The sequence below is a fragment of the Oncorhynchus mykiss genome, chromosome 17 (genome assembly GCF_013265735.2).
Source record: "Oncorhynchus mykiss isolate Arlee chromosome 17, USDA_OmykA_1.1, whole genome shotgun sequence".
Taxonomy (NCBI): domain Eukaryota; kingdom Metazoa; phylum Chordata; class Actinopteri; order Salmoniformes; family Salmonidae; genus Oncorhynchus; species Oncorhynchus mykiss.
Window position 1 is genome coordinate 28334074 of NC_048581.1, and position 17318 is coordinate 28351391.

Genomic DNA, 17318 nt, shown 5'->3' on the forward strand with positions numbered 1-17318 from the left:
CGCTTTAGTTGCCGTCTTACCTAATCGAGGCAGAACATAAATATAGAGAGGTAACTCTAACCCTTAAGAAAAGTATTCACATCCCTTGATTTTTTCCACATTTTGTTGTGTTACAGCCTGAGTCTAAAATTGATACAATTTAGATTTTGTGTCACTGGCCTACTAAAAATACCCCATAATGTGAAAGTGGAATTATGCTTTTAGACATTTTTACAAATTAATTGACTTTGTTATAGCAAGCCTAAATAAGTTCAGGAGTAAAAATGTGCTTAACAAGTCACATAATAAATTGCATGGACTCACTCTGTGTGCAATAATAGTGTTTAAAATCATTTTGGAATGAATACCTCATCTCTGTACTCCACACACAGAATTATCTGTAAGGTCCCTAAGTCAAGCAGTGAATTTCAAACACAGACTCAACCACAGGGAGGTTTTCCAATTCTTGCAAAGAAGGGCACCTATTGGTAGATGGGTAAAAAGCAGACATTGAATATCCCTTTGAGCATGGTGAAGTTATTAATTACACTTTGGATGGTGTATCAATACACCCAGTCACTAAGATACAGGCGTCCTTCCTAAGGAAACCGCTCAGGGATTTCACCACGAGGCCAATAATGACTTTAAATAATGTACAGAGTTTAATGGTTGTGTAGTTACTCCACAATACTAACCTAAATGACAAAGTGAAAAGAAGGAAGCGCATACATTATACAAATATTCCAAAACATGCATCCTGTTTACAACAAGGCACTAAAGTAAAACTGAAAAACAAATTGGCAAAGAAATGTACTTTATGTTCTGAATACAAAGCATTATGTTTGGGGCAAATCCAACACAACAGATCACTGACTACCACTCTTCAAGCATGGTGGTGGCTGCATCATGTTATGGGTATGCTTGTCATCGGCAAGGACTAGGGAGTTTTTTTGGGATGAAAAGAAACGGAATATAGCAAGTTCCTAGGGTAAAAGCTTGTTCATTCTGCTTTCAGACAGACACTGGGAGACATTCACCTTTCAGCAGGACAATAACCTAAAACACAAGGAAAAATATACACTGGAGTTGCATACCAAGATGACATTGAATGTTCCTGAGTGGCCTAGTTACAATTTTGACTTAAATAGTCTTGAAAATCTAACTTGACAGAGCATGAAGAATTTTTAAAATAATAATGTGCAAATATTGTACTGTCCAGGTGTGTACAGCTTTTAGAGACTTACAGTTGTAATCACTGCCAAAGGTGATTATAACATCTAACATCTAACACTCAGGGTGTGAATACTTATGTAAATGAGATATTTCCATATTTCATTTTCAATAAACGTGCAAACATTTCTAAAAACTACTTTTCACTTTGTCATTATGGGGTATTGTGTGTGTATATGGGTGAGATTATTATTATTTTATTCATTTTGAATTCAGGCTGTAACACAACAATATGTGGAATAAGTCAAGGGGTGTGAACACTTTCTGAAGGCACTGTATCTGTGTGCTATTCATCACTAATGGTTTTTGTTAATGTGAAAAGGCCCTGGGGATATGTCTGTTCATGCTCTGACAAGGTAGAACTCATTCATCATCATTACATGGAAAGAGGCAGGGCTCAATTCAGTCTAACCTGCCTTGCAGTGCTTACACAGCAGCTCATTTCCCCAAATTCAAATAACATCAGAATGGTTTTCACAACTGTAACAATCCAACTACAGACTCCTCTAACTTGGTTTTAAGAATTAGTGTGTGATCTTGGACAGTTTTTATTAATCAAAGAGAGTGTGTAAACATACAATACGATGCGCTCTCAAAAAGTAAAAAGCAGACATCGCTCTATTACAAGAGACACACGTCTGTGATGCCGAACATGCTAAACTCTGCAGAGCTTGGGTGGAACATGCTAAACTCTGCAGAGCTTGGGTGGAACATGCTAAACTCTGCAGAGCTTGGGTGGAACATGCTAAACTCTGCAGAGCTTGGGTGGAACATGCTAAACTCTGCAGAGCTTGGGTGGAACATGCTAAACTCTGCAGAGCTTGGGTGGAACATGCTAAACTCTGCAGAGCTTGGGTGGAACATGCTAAACTCTGCAGAGTTTGGGTGGAACATGCTAAACTCTGCAGAGCTTGGGTGGAACATGCTAAACTCTGCAGAGCTTGGGTGGAACATGCTAAACTCTGCAGATCTTGGGTGGAACATGCTAAACTCTGCAGAGCTTGGGTGGAACATGCTAAACTCTGCAGAGCTTGGGTGGAACATGCTAAACTCTGCAGAGCTTGGGTGGGACAGGTGTATATCTCATCTTTCAAATCTAACAGTAGAGGCACAGTCATACTTATCCATAAGCATGTTTCATTCATAATTGACAAAAACATATCTGATTCAGAGGGGAGATATAATAATAACTGGGTCATTGTTTGGGTAACCAATTATTATCTTAAATATATTTTCCCCTAACACAGATACTCATGATTTCATGTTGAACATGATAACCCTGTTCAATGAGCATTGTGTTTCCTTTGGAGTGCTAGCTGGATATTTTAATTGTACCCTCAACTCAACTCTGGACAAATCATCTCCAGTCCTCACCACAAACCCTAGATCGGCAAAGATGTTGAACTCTCTTACTAAAGACATGGGACTGATCGATATCTGGAGAGAGACTAATAGCTCATCTATGGACTATACCTACTACTCCAATGTCCATAACACCTACTCTCACATAGATTACTGAAAGAGTTAAACAGGATGGAGTGGAGATTTCTGTTCTCCGTCTTAGAAAAGTTCAATATGGGCCCAAACTTTATTAAATGGATTAAGTGACTATATTCTCATCCAAATGCCATGGTGTCTAATAACGGTCTGAACTCTGACAGATTCCCTTTGGGACGTGGCACAATACAAGCATTCTTGCTGTCCCACCTGCTCTACTTGTTGGGGGCGGAGCCTTTGGCAGAGTTGCTAAGGAGCAATCCATCAATCCAAGTATCATGGGGGTTTCTGCAGGCGGCCTTCAGCACAAGAGTTCGCTCTATGCGGATGATGTCTTGCTCTACATATCCAACCCTCCCATTTTAGACATAATGCTAGGTACATTTTCAGGATATAAGATACATTTGAACAAATCCATTGTTTGCCCTCTCAATCTTCCACTCAGCAGCTCTATGAAGACACTGCCCGTTCCAATGACAGACGATACCTTGGAATCTTTGTAACACCAGATCTGAACTGCCTTTTCAAGGAAAATAATCTCCCACTCCTGGATTGAATTAAGAATGATCTCTGAACCTGGACCTCCCTCCCAATTATCTTAGTCAGAAGAATCAATGTTATCCGTACGAACATCCTCCTTAGATTCAACTTTTTATTTCAGATGCTCCCATTCTATCTTCCAGTCGCTTTTTTTTTCAAAACAACCAACCAAAGCTTCACCAAATTGATATGGGGAAATAAAAAACCTAGGATTAAGTTCCCCACTCTATCAAAATCTGAATCTAAGGGTGGTCTTGCCCTTCCCTGCCTTAAATTGTGCTACTTGTCTGCCCAAATCGGCAACATGTTAACATGGATCACAAACAGACAAGGTTCAATGTCGATTCAGATAGAGGCCCAATCATGTTGTTCATTGCACCTAAGATCAATTAGTGTATATTCATTAATAACTTTAGTGAAGGGGGCAACATACCCCAAACCTTTGTAATTTACAACACCCTACTAGCATGTAAGGACTGTGAGAAATACCTTGGCATTTCCTCCCTGATATGCTCTCACTCGCCTGTAGTATGCAACCCAGACTTGCCAAAAGCCCTGAGTGATACCAACTTTCATCTTTGGCATACTCGAGGGATCAGGACCTTTTCAGACCTGTTTCATCAGAACACAACCACACTGAAATCCTTTCAAGAGCTCTGCAGTGAATTCAATCTGCCCTCCAGGACACCTACACCTCCCGATGTCACAGGAAGGCCATAAAGATCATCAAGGACAACAACCACCCGAGCCACTGCCTGTTCACCCCGCTATCATCCAGAAGGCGAGGTCAGTACAGGTGCATCAAAGCTGGGACCGAGAGACTGAAAAACAGTTTCTATCTCAAGGCCATTAGACTGTTAAACAGCCACCACTAACATTGAGTGGCTGCTGCCAACACACTGACTCCAGCCACTTTAATAATGGGAATTGATGGGAATTGACATAAAATGTATCACTAGCCACTTTAAACAATGCTACTTAATATAATGTTTACATACCCTACATTGTTTATCTCATATGTATACGTATATACTGTACTCTATATCATCTACTGCATCTTTATGTAATACATGTATCACTAACCACTTTAAACTATGCCACTTTGTTTACATACTCATCTCATATGTATATACTGTACTCGATACCATCTACTGCATCTTGCCTATGCCGCTCTGTACCATCTCTCATTCATATATCTTTATGTACATATTCTTTATCCCTTTACACTTGTGTGTATAAGGTAGTAGTTTTGGAATTGTTAGTTAGATTATTACTGCATTGTCGGAACTAGAAGCACAAGCATTTCGCTACACTCGCATTAACATCTGCTAACCATGTGTATGTGACAAATAACATTTGATTTGATTTGTATTATCTTCAAACTAGACACATCATTTCCTCAGTCACTTCCAAGGGGAGGTTTAGAGCTGAGCTGAATAAAGTTGCCATGGCACAATCCATCAAAGGCAAAATCTACTATATCTATAGAGTCCTTTCTGAGAATGTGGGCTCCTCCTTTACTCCTTTGAAAATAATCTGGGAAAAGGACCTTTGTTTGACTATCAGTGATGAGTTATGGGCGGATGTTTGCGACAGGGTATACTGCTCCTCTACTAATATAAAAATTAACTACACATTTTATTACACCCCAGTGAGACTCCATAGAAGGAATTCAGACATTTCTCCTGATTGTAAAACACGTACCTCTGAAAGTGGAACCTGCTGTAGAAGCATGTATTGTATAGAGATTACCAGATTTTGGCAATCCATACAGCGAGGGAAAAAAGTATTTGATCCCCTGCTGATTTTGTACGTTTGCCCACTGACAAAGAAATGATCAGTCTATAATTTTAATGGTAGGTTTATTTGAACAGTGAGACAAAATAACAACAAAAAAAATCCAGAAAAACGCATGTCAAAAATGTTAGAAATTAATTTGCATTTTAATGAGGGAAATAAGTATTTGACCCCATCTCAATCAGAAATATTTCTGGCTCCCAGGTGTCTTTTATACAGGTAATGAGCTGAGATTAGGAGCACACTCTTAAAAGGAGTGCTCCTAATCTCAGCTTGTTACCTGTATAAAAGACACCTGTCCACAGAAGCAATCAATCAATCAGATTCCAAACTCTCCACCATGGCCAAGACCAAAGAGCTCTCCAAGGATGTCAGGGGCAAGATTGTAGACCTACAAGGCTGGAATGGGCTACAAGACCATCGCCAAGCAGCTTGGTGAGAAGGTGACAACAGTTGGTGCGATTATTCGCAAATGGAAGAAACACAAAAGAACTCTCAATCACCCTCGGCATGGGGCTCTATGCAAGATCTCACCTCGTGGAGTTGCAATGATCATGAGAACGGTGAGGAATCAACCCAGAACTACACGGGAGGATCTTGTGAATGATCTCAAGGCAGCTGGGACCATAGTCACCAAGAAAACAATTGGTAACACACTACGCCGTGAAGGACTGAAATCCTGCAGCGCCCGCAAGGTCCCCCTGCTCAAGAAAGCACATATACATGCCCGTCTGAAGTTTGCCAATGAACATCTGAATGATTCAGAGGACAACTGGGTGAAAGTGTTGTGGTCAGATGAGATCAAAATGAAGCTCTTTGGCATCAACTCAACTCGCCATGTTTGGAGGAGGAGGAATGCTGCCTATGACCTCAAGAACACCATCCCCACCGTCAAACATGGAGGTGGAAACATGCTTTGGGGGTGTATTTCTGCTAAGGGGACAGGACATCTTCACCGTTCTCACCCAAGATTTGATGATACATGGCCCCGTCCACCGTCCTGGTGGAAGGGGCCATGTATCATCAAATCTTGGGTGAGAACCTCCTTCCCTCAGCCAGGGCATTGAAAATGGGTCGTGAATGGGTATTCCAGCATGACAATGACCCAAAACACACGGCCAAGGCAACAAAGGAGTGGCTCAAGAAGAAGCACATTAATGTCCTGGAGTTGCCTAGCCCGTCTCCAGACCTTAGTCCCATAGAAAATCTGTGGAGGGAGCTGAAGGTTCGAGTTGCCAAACATCAGCCTTGAAACCTTAATGACTTGTAGAAGATCTACAAAGAGGAGTGGGACAAAATCCCTCCTGAGATGTGTGCAAACCTGGTGGCCAACTACAAGAAACGTCTGAACTGTGTGATTGCCAACAAGGGTTTTGCCACCAAGTACTAAGTCATGTTTTGCAGAGGGGTCAAATTTTTACAGTATTTCCCTCGTTAAAATGCAAATCAATTTATAACATTTTTTACATGCATTTTTCTGGATTTTTTTGTTGTTATTCTGTCTGTCACTGTTCAAATAAACCTACCATTAAAATTATAGACGGATCATTTCTTTGTCAGTGGTCAAACGTACAAAATCAGCAGGGGATCAAATACTTTCCCCCCTCACTGTACATACTGCTGCAGGAAACATTAGATGTACAATTTGATATGACCACATGTCTCTATCGTCTTACTGCCCAGCCGGACTTTGTTCTTCATCCAGACAGAGAAAAATGTATTTTTGACCATCACATACTTTACTGTGGGCTTCTAATTCTTCACCTACATTTAAAATGTGGATTAACCAGATTGAAAAGCCCATTTATGACCTACGCAAGAGACGGCCCAGATTCTATAGACTCTGGTCTCCACTACCCTAACCTATATTTAAAATTGGACAGAAATGTGTGTACAGTATATCCATGCTGTGTAAGGTGCTATAAAACAAATGATTTGCTTGTTGTCTCCGCTAAAGCTGGAAATAGCTAACATGATCACAGATATTTGCAGCAGCACTGTGTTGTTTGTTTTATATTCTATTTATTATATTATTTATGTCTGCCACATCTGTGAATGTGGAATGTGTTTTGTTTCTTGATAGAAAAACCAAAATTTCATAAAACTTTAAATACATTTACAAGTACTGTCAGACTGATTCGTAATAGAGAGCAATACCCCCAATATTGACCGTTGATTACATCACTTTATTTAATTTGCTGGGGTTGCAAAAAAAAACGTTATATCAAAATGAGGTCGTAGGTCAAAAAAGGTTGGGAACCCTTGCGTTATGGGCAGGTTGTATGTAAAATAACCATAGCCCAACCACGTTCTGACCAAGCTCTAAGAAACATATGGTTCTCAGAACTTTGTGCGCTAGCTGGCATAATTTACAAGTATTTGAAAAATATACAAATTTTATTATTATTATTATTTATTTTTTTATTTTATTGATGTCACAAATATATAATTTCCTTATAAAAAATATATTAATTTGTTACATTTGACTGTGTGAAACCTAGCAGTAGTAACTGTCAGGTCGACTCCTCCCCTCTGGCGTTCGACCTCGCCAGTTTTCTAACCATCGGTCCTGTCAACTATCATTACGCGCACCTGGCATAAATCATTGTGCGCACCTGCGCTTCATCATGAGTCACACCTGGACTCCATTACCTCACTCATTACCTCCCCTTTATCCTGCACTCCATTAGGTTCTTTCCCCAGGCAGTGTTGTTTCTGTGTTTCATGTCAAGACGCTATGTCTATGCTGTATTGGTCTTTGTTATATTAAACTTGCCACCTGCTTCTCGACTCCCAGCTTCTACGTTACAGAATACTGCCTCACAAAATGGAAGCAGCAGGAAATCAGAACATCTCCGATACCTATTTTGTCAACACCACAACCAGCTGGCTCAACTGGGGACGGCTATGAAAGAGGTTCTTCGCAGTTTTCGACGTCTCAAACATACCCGAGAGGCGTTGCCTTCCACTAGTGGAGGATAATCTGCCACCAGTCGACCCAGCGAGCCCGCACACCAGTCCATTCAGCAACCTGCCCAGGTCAGCGAGGCCTTTCGTCTCTCCCGGATAAATATGACAGGATCCCATCTAAATGCTGAGGCTTCCTACTACAGTGCTCCCTCTACTTTGCGCACCAGATGGGATCCCTTACCACTGAGAGGTCCAAGGTTGCCAAGGTTATTTCTCTGCTGACTGGGCAGGCGTTGGAATGGGCCACAACCATCTGGGAGAGAGGAGAGGAGGAAATTGAGAGGTTCATTGCACTGTTCAGAGGTCTCTTCGATCATCCACCGAGAGGGGGGCTGAGAGGGGGGTGAGTACCTACTCTAACTACGGCAGGAGGACCAGACTGCTGCCGAGTACGCCCTCACCTTCTGGACAGTGGCAGCATACAGCGGATGTAATGAGCTGGACAGTTTTACGATATTCAGAAGAGGACTGCGTGAGGAGGTCCACCCGGAACTGGCCTGTTGAAACAATAGCCTCTCCTTGGACGCACTCATCAATGGCCATCCGTCTGGATGACTTACTTCGGGAGCGTCGGAACTCTCACTTCTCTCCCACCCTCAATGAACACTTTGGATCAGAGCCTAAACCCATGGAGGTAGGGGTCCCACCCCTCCCCACGGCATAGCAACGCAGACGGAGACAGCTGGGGCTCTGTCTCTATTGTGGTCAAGGAGGGCTCCAGCACTGTCCGATACGTCCCAATATGGGATCCACGAGAGCCGAGGGATGGTCATGTGATCTTTCACATCCTGATGCAGGTGTGAGTATCCCCTCTTCATCACTTTCTGCCAAACCCTTTTTGGTGTCGATCACACTTGTTGACTGTCCCTCATGTACTGTTTCTACAGAGTTAGTGGATTCCGGTGCCGCGGGGAACTTTATTGACCAGACCCTTGCCTCCTCTCACCTCATACCCACTCTCCTATCCTTTCCCGGTTCAAGCCTTCAACAATCGGCCATTAGGTTCCGGGATCATCACACATCACCAAACCACTCACCCTCACTGTGGAGTCCATCCATCAGGATAACATTCCCTGAGTGAAGATGGATGTCAAAAAGGTAGATGTGGTCAGGTCATGGTCAGTCCCAACCACCATAAATGGGTACAATAGTTTTTGGGGTTTGCTAACTTCTACCGCCATTTCATCAGGAACTTTAGCTCCTTCGCTGCTCCTCTCACCTCTCTCCTCAAGGGTGGTCCCCATAGGTTGGTGTGGAGTCCAGCAGCTGACGAGGCCTTCCACCTACTGAAGGGACATTTCACCTCTGCCCCATTGCTCAAACACCCAGATCCCACGATACCCTTTGTGGTGGAGGTAGATGCTTCAGAGGTGGTCGTGGGGGCTGTCCTGTCTCAACGACAAGGTAATCCACAAACTGTATCCGTGTGCGTAATACTCTAAAAAACTGTCCCCTGCAGAGAGGAATCACGACGTCAACAATCGAGAGCTCCTGGTGGTGAAGTTGGCATTAGAGGAGTGGAGACACTGGCTGGAGGGCGCCAAGGACCCATTCGTTATCCTCACCGACCATCGGAACCTGAAGTACGTACGGACAGCGAGGAGGGTGAACAAGATTTGATTTCACGATGACCTATTGCCCAGGTTCAAAGACCACCACAGCCGTTGCCCTGTCCCGTCTCTACGATTCTGGAGAGGGTACTATCCAAAATTCACCCGTAATCACTTCCTCTCAAGTTGTAATTCCTGTGGTCGGGGATGTAGATGTGGATCGGCTGCTGACCTGGGGGCACACAGCTGAACATCCAGGTATTCTCGTACTACTCGGTCTATCTTCGAGAAGTATTGGTGGCCTACCTTGGCGCAGGACGTTATTCACTACGTCAAATCTTGTTCTGTATGTGCTCAAACCAAATCCCCCCGGCATGCTCCAGCAGGGGAAGTCCTTCCCCTTACCGTGCCTCAGCGTCCCTGGTCTCATATATCCATTGACTCTGTCAATGATCTTCCCTCTGATGGTTTCACCACCATTTTGGTGGTTGTGGATATATTTTCCAAATCCAGTCATTTCATCCCTCTGGTCTCCCTACTGCTCTCCAGGTCACTGAGGCAGTATTCCAGCAGGTCTTCTGGTATTATGGCCTTCCGGAGGATATTGTCTCCGACCATGGTCCCCAAGTCACATCACGGGTATGGAGAGCCTTTATGGAGAAGCTTGGGGTCATGGTCAGCCTCACTTCTGGGTATAGGCCTCAGTCTAACAGGCAGGTGGAGAGGATGAACCAGGAGCTGGGGAGGTTCCTGAGGAGTCACGGCCAGGACCAGCAGGGAGAGTGGGCCCGTTTCCTTCCATGGGCAGTGTATGCCCAGAATTTATGTCACTCCACCACTGGGAGTGTTCTGGGTTTTCAGCCGACCCTGGCTCTGTGGATCCAGGGCCCGACTGAAGCACCTGCGGTGGATAAGTGGTTAAGGCACACAGAAGAAGTGTGGAGTGAGGCTCATGTAAGACTCCAGAGCGACATCCACCATCAGAAGGAGCAGGCAGACCTCCACCACAGTGAGACTCCTGTGTTCCATCCTGGGGATCGTGTCTGGCTCTCTACCAGGAACCACCCACTCCGCCTGCCCTGCAAGAAGCTGAGCCCCCAGTTTGTGGGGCCGTTCAAGGTTCTCCGGCGGGTCAACGAGGTGAAGTATAGGTTACAGCTTCCCAGTGACTACCGTATCACACCTTCCTTTCCTGTCTCCATTCTCAGGCCGGTGGTTCCTGGTACCCTGGCTGATGCTGTTCCCCCCCCGACACCCCTCCTCCCACCCTGGACGTTGAGGGAGGTCCCGCCTATGCCGTCAGATCCCTACTGCACTCCTGACATTGTGGGGGTTGGCTCCAGTACCTGGTGGACTGGGAGAGGTACGGCCAAGAGGAGCGGTGTTGGATCCCAACATCATCTGTGATTTCCATCTCCGCTGCCTGGACCGGCCCGCTCCTCATCCTCAGGGCCGTCCCTCTGGCCTGCGTCATCCTGGAGCCGCGAGTCACTCTCCGGCGTTCGACGTGGCTGGTTTACTAACCACCAGTCCTGGCAACCATCATTACGTGCACCTGTGCTTCATCATGAGGCATACCTGGACTCAATTACCTCACTCATTACCTCCCCTTTATCTGGCACTTCCTTAGGTTCTTTCCCCAAGCAAGTGTTGTTTCATGTCAAGATGCTACGCCTATGTTGTATCGTTCCATGTTCTTACCACCTGCTTCTCGACTCCCAGCATCTACATTACAGTAACAAATACATGTGTCATTGAACAAAACACACACCAATCTCTTTCATAATGTCTTTAAACAACAAAATATAATTGACCAACATTTCTAAAAATGGATATAGAGCGTTTTGGAATGAAACTGTTCAATTTACTCACAGTTTTGTGACTGTTTTGCATTCACTTTTACGTTGAATTAAACACACTATACAAACCAACATCTGAGAGCAGGTACGGAGTAGGCAAACTGGAATGTGAGGAATTGAGGTTTATTCATATTTCAAATAAATGACTGTACATCTTTGAATGAGAAAATCAAAGTGACTTGGGGCAATGTTCTATTTTGGGGAAAAAATAGCAATAGCTACTACACATCTTTGACAATGATTAAACATACTATCCAAACCAACTAATCTGAGAGCAAATAAACCGAGTAGACAAAGTAACAACATTGAATGTGTTGCATTTATGAACAGTTCATAATGGTTATCTACATTTCAAAAAGATGACTGTTACTGACCATCTTTTCAAGTGGATAGAATGACAAATCATCAAATGTAAGTGAAGGAGTGACTTCGTGCAACATTTTTGTTTGGTAAAATAACAACATTTACAACATTTAGCCTACAAATCCTTGACAAGTATATATTCACATACATTACAAATGTCAGTAAACAAACAAAAATGTAATTGAAAATGGATATATGAAACCATCAAATGTCAGTTTTACAAAACACATCCAGTGAATTTCCAGAGGATCTCAAACTCTCGTGTCTATACCTGTCAAACACAATACCCTTCACAAACCACAACCCTTTCTGAACATTTAATTCCCTAGATGTCCTTCGTGATTTGATGTATCTTGTTACATAGTTATTGCAAGCCCTGTACCCACCCACTGAACAAAACAATTGGGTCTACCTTCATTCCAAGGAAAAGTGGTGACCTTGTCAATAATTCTTAATCGAACTGTATAAGAGTTAAGAGACCCTGTATAAGATTTGACTTGTCGCCTCCTACTCGGAAGAACGCACTTTAACCTCACAGGACGCATCGCCAGACCATCTCTCGCCATGTCCATTGTAGCCAGTCGCAGTAGTAGTCGTAGCCACAGCTCGCGTAGTGGTGTCGGTTCGAGTGGCCTCTGTTCGTCCGATGGGATGCAGTTTTCCAGCGGTTTGGGAGGCGGTAGATCCAGTATGAGCGTGTCCTCTGTTGGGAGCAGTCGCGCGCCGAGTGTAAACAGAGGTGCGGGGAAATACTGCACCCGTATCTCTCAGTCTTCTTTCTCTATGGACGGGCCAGTCCGGATTACTTTTGGCGCCAACGAAAAGCATACCATGCAGAATCTGAATGATCGTTTGGCCACCTACCTGGAAAAGGTAAGGCAGAGTGATGGAGATGTGTCTGGAGATTAGGTGCGCTCCGCGATATTACGCACAACCCAGATTATGTGCTTGGAGACCGAAAGTCAAGGCACGAACGACAAGGCAGAGTGATCAATCTTTTCAAAACACAACTTATACGATGATATAGAAAACTGCTATGAGAAAGTCATATTTAATATTTGTTATAAAGTTGTTTTTTTTATAACCCCTTTCACCAATACTATCCACAATGTTCAATAAAATGTGATAACACAGTAGGCTACAGCTAATGGACCCCATACACATATATTTAAAACAACTTTTACTTAACTTTAAACTTTTTTTAAACGATGTATTCCACCATTAACTTTTCTAATTGTAAAATTGCTATTGAGAAGAAACAGTAACCTACCGTTTTCCTGTAAAGCTCAAAGGGGAAATCTTATTATTATTAAGACACACCTGTATTACTATTGTAAACACACGTTCCTACATAATGAGGACAATGACATAGCAGGATTTTATTATTTCTTTTCAATTCCATTATGTTGGGGATTATTTTATGGGAGTGCGCTGATTCACATAACGTGATGGGATGCGCCCCAAATGGAACCCATAGGTGCGGTTTCGGGATACAGGCATGAACTGAACTGATTCCCTCCACTCCCTGTGTACACAGGTGCGCTCTCTAGAGACAGCCAATAGCAAGTTGGAGCTGCAGATCAAAGAGTTCTACGAGATGAGATCACCAACTCACAAGAAGGACCTCAGTGGGTTCCATGCCACCATCACAGACATCCGCAACAAGGTACTTCTGGGTAATGTAGTCATAATGTAGCAACCTAGTGGCCATACACTGGTTGAATCAACATCGTTTCCATGTCATTTCAATTTAAATATGTTGAACCAACGTGGAATAGACGTTGATTTGATGTCTGTGCCCATTGGGAAGGGAGGTGGGGATTGAATTGAGAAGGCGCCAACAGGTTTGTGAAAGATGAGTCACTAGAATGAATTAGATAAGTGATAGATTATAGGTATAATTCCTTTTGTCTATCTTGTTGACCGTCGAAAAATGGTGTCCTGTTGTTTATGAATGAACGAACTGTAGACATGAACCAGATCTGTTGATCTAAACACATGATATCCTATACATAGTTGACTCTGTTGTTACATTCCATTGACTGTGACTGTCCTCCTGTTCCTAGAGCCAAGCCAGGTCTGTGGAGAACTCTCAGATGATCCTGCGGGTGGATAATGCCAGACATGCAGCTGATGTCTTCAAGATTAAGTAGGTGCACTTCCTGTTTGTACTGTACACAGCCTCTCTGAGTGTACTGATTCTGTTTGTAACTCTTGGCCTATAGGTTTGAGATTGAGTAGATGCAATTCTCCCAGATCTACAGAAATGCTCATGGGGGTAGGCAGAGCTATGGATCAGTTTATTGTTGGGCAAGTTGTATCTTGGTTTGTTGTGAGGAGGAACTAATCAAGCCCTCTTCTTTCCTCAACCCCTGTAGGTTAGAGACAGAGGCTAACATGCGTATGAAGATGGAAGGGGATGTGGCTCGTCAGAGAGGAGTCCTGGACAGCTTTACACTCACCAGAGCAGAACTGGAGATACAGATTGAGGGGCTGAAGGAGGAGCTGGTCTACCTCAGGAAGAACAACGGGGAGGTCATTTCTCCTCACACACTCAAGTCGTAACGCTTGTGCTGTTGGCTGAAGTCTCAATGTGCCAGGATAGCCACATGGGGTTTTTCATTTGGACACAATGGCTTCCCCCGTAGTTTTTGCAATGTTTTCGCATTGAATGTATTTATCAATTCTCAGTGTGTTTGAGATCTTTCCATGTTTGGCCACAAGGGGGCAAAACTCACCCACAACAAATCTAGGGCAACTTCACTGTTATTAGTACTCAAATATACAGATTGTTTTCAGGTGCTTTTGCCCTTCCATCTGTATAAGTAAACTACAAATCCCAGGTATTATAGCACAATTTGTTCCCCTTTTCCTGTTGTTAGGAGATGCAGTTGATGCGGCCGCATCGTGGTGCTGTGAATGTGGAGATGGACTGTGCTTCCTCAGTGGACATGAGCAAGGTGCTGGAAGAGATGAGGACCCAGTATGAGGGCATGATAACGAAGAACCAGAGAGATGCTGCCAAGTGGTTTGAGAGCAAGGTGAGACAACCTCTGAAAATAGTACAGGGGGACTCCAAAGATGTGGGCATGGGTCCCTGAATGTGTTTTGTGAGAGGCACAATTGACATGTATTTTGTGAAGTGGTACTATACTTTTGACTAATACGGTGTGTGTGTGTGTGTGTCAGGTGGAAGTGCTTCAGAACCAGATCACCACCAGCACCACAGAGGTGAAGACCTCTCAGTCTCAGGTGACCGACCTGAAGAGGACCTTCCAGAGCCTGGAGATTGAACTGCATGGCCTGCTCACTCAGGTATGATGTAAAACCATCTTAGTGAATCAGCATCCCTAAACATATAGCGTTTCTCTTTACCCTACCTCTGTTCCTAAAATATGGAATTCCTTTAGGTCTTAAAAGAACAGTACATTCCAAAATCAAAGTTTGTTAGATGTTTTCAGACCTCCACAGTGGTCTAATGTCAAGGTGTTCTAACACCTTTATGCACAGCAATCTAACTATCTCTACCATTCTTCATTTCCCTCTTTATACATTTCTACTACCCTCTCCTTCATTCCTTCATCTTCATCCCTTACAAACATAAACACATTCCTAGAAGGGGTACGTTGATATAAACGGCCGCCACGGCTCCCAGCTGAGCCATCTGCAGGTTTGTATCAACAGCATGGAGGAGGAGCTGCAGCAGCTCAACGTCAGCATCCAGCAGCAGGCCTCTGAGTACCAGATCCTCCTGGACATCAAGATGAGGCTGGAGATGGAGATCGCTGAGTACAGGAGGCTGCTGGATGGAGAGGGACTCAGGTGAGAGGGGATAATGGAGGGGCAGGAAAGAAGGAGGGGGATAGCGAGATGGGGGAATGGAAAGAGCGGAGAGTAGAGGGAGGATGGAGATTGAGCAAGTTGGAGTAATTGGGGGTTGGAGAAGAGGGGAGGGAGGGAGGAGGGGATGTGGGATGAGAGTGGAGGGAGGGAAGATTAAGGGAGAAAGGAAAGACAGAAGTAGAGAGAGGGAGAGGTTAGTGGAAGAGAGAGTGTGGACCATAAATATGTGGTACCACAGTATCTAAGGTCATTTATACTGGTGTTAGGTAAATAGACAGTTGGTTGGTATGGTGTACTCCAGTACCCACAAGGCTTTTTGTAAGCTGTCCCATCTCCTTATCAATGCTGGTACACTACAGTGGGTTCAGTGAATGACAGCTCTTTATTAGCACCTCATTGCAAACAAGTAGATCAAGATGTGTGTTGGTGAGTTTAGCTGACCGTAAGTGTTCTTCGCCTGTGTCTACCAGTAGGCATGTGGAGACCAGACAGGAGGTCAGGAAAGTGATCGTGGTCGAGAAGGTCCAAGAAGTACAACAAGTCCAGGAAGTGGTGGAAGGTGAGCAAGCAGGAGAATAATTAACAAAACAAATGAATCAATGAAAGTTTCAAGTGTTGTTACCCATAATACACACAATTCATTCATTCATTATTTTTCGGTTTTGCCACAGCGTATTACCCCCACATAAAGAAGTGTGTGAGGGTGATTGAGGAGGTGGTGTCCACCGTAGTTGATGAGAAGGTCCAGGAAATTAACGAACTGAGAGGTCGAGATAGTTCCAGAATCTGGTGAAGAGGTAACACTCCTGCCTCTGGACCACAAATACCCCTGATGATGGGGGATCAAACCATATATATATGTATGTCATGGTCACATACTGTAATATGTAATATGTAATATGTCACTTTTGACAGGATTGCATCAGCTGAATGATAACTGATGTAATTTACTCGTGTTACCTTATAACTCTTATGTGGCTCTATCATGTGGACAATTTAATATTATTTCTAGAATGTTTTTTTGCCGTTCCATTTGCTGCCACCAGGTGGCATGTCTCTCATTTAAATATCTTTGGGTAGCCCAATTAAAAGTGAAAATGATCTCATTTGAGTAAATTGGAAACAGATTGATACAGTTACATAAGTGACATCAGGGAAAATACAATTTGCTTCATCAGTTATTATAAAGGTATTTTAGCTCCATTGTATACTCCCAGGACCACAAGCCATGAATGTTCTCTGTTCTCTATGACAGGTTTAAAGTTCATGTTCTGTAGACCTACAACACTGACGCTACATGATACATTTGGCTGTGGATTAAATCTAGATGTCAACGCATTTCAGGACACTGATATCATAATTGAGGGCGCGTTGTTGTCCTCTAAAAATCTGAAAATAAACAACTTTACAGCAGTGTCAGTCGGTGCTGTTTAAGATGAGGGAGGAAGACCATTTTTTTGATGAGCATGGCCTTATTTCTATTATAGCATATTGGATGACTGTCTTTCATATTCCATTCCCCCAGTTCAGTGTTACAATGACTGGTTTAGGCTTTTACATGATGCTCACATTTTCCTTATACCCATCATGAGGTAGCTAGCTACAAGATAGTATATGAATTTAAGTTTACAACATAGGTGCAAACAGGTCGAGTGAAAACTTTTGAGGTGACAGACAGCGACACATTCAA

General features: G+C 43.5%; 1 pseudogene; it reads left to right on the forward strand.

Moving 5' to 3' along the window:
- The first annotated feature begins 12416 nt into the window (after positions 1 to 12416).
- Positions 12417 to 16421, forward strand: LOC110495127 (annotated as a pseudogene).
- The last annotated feature ends 897 nt before the right edge of the window (positions 16422 to 17318 follow it).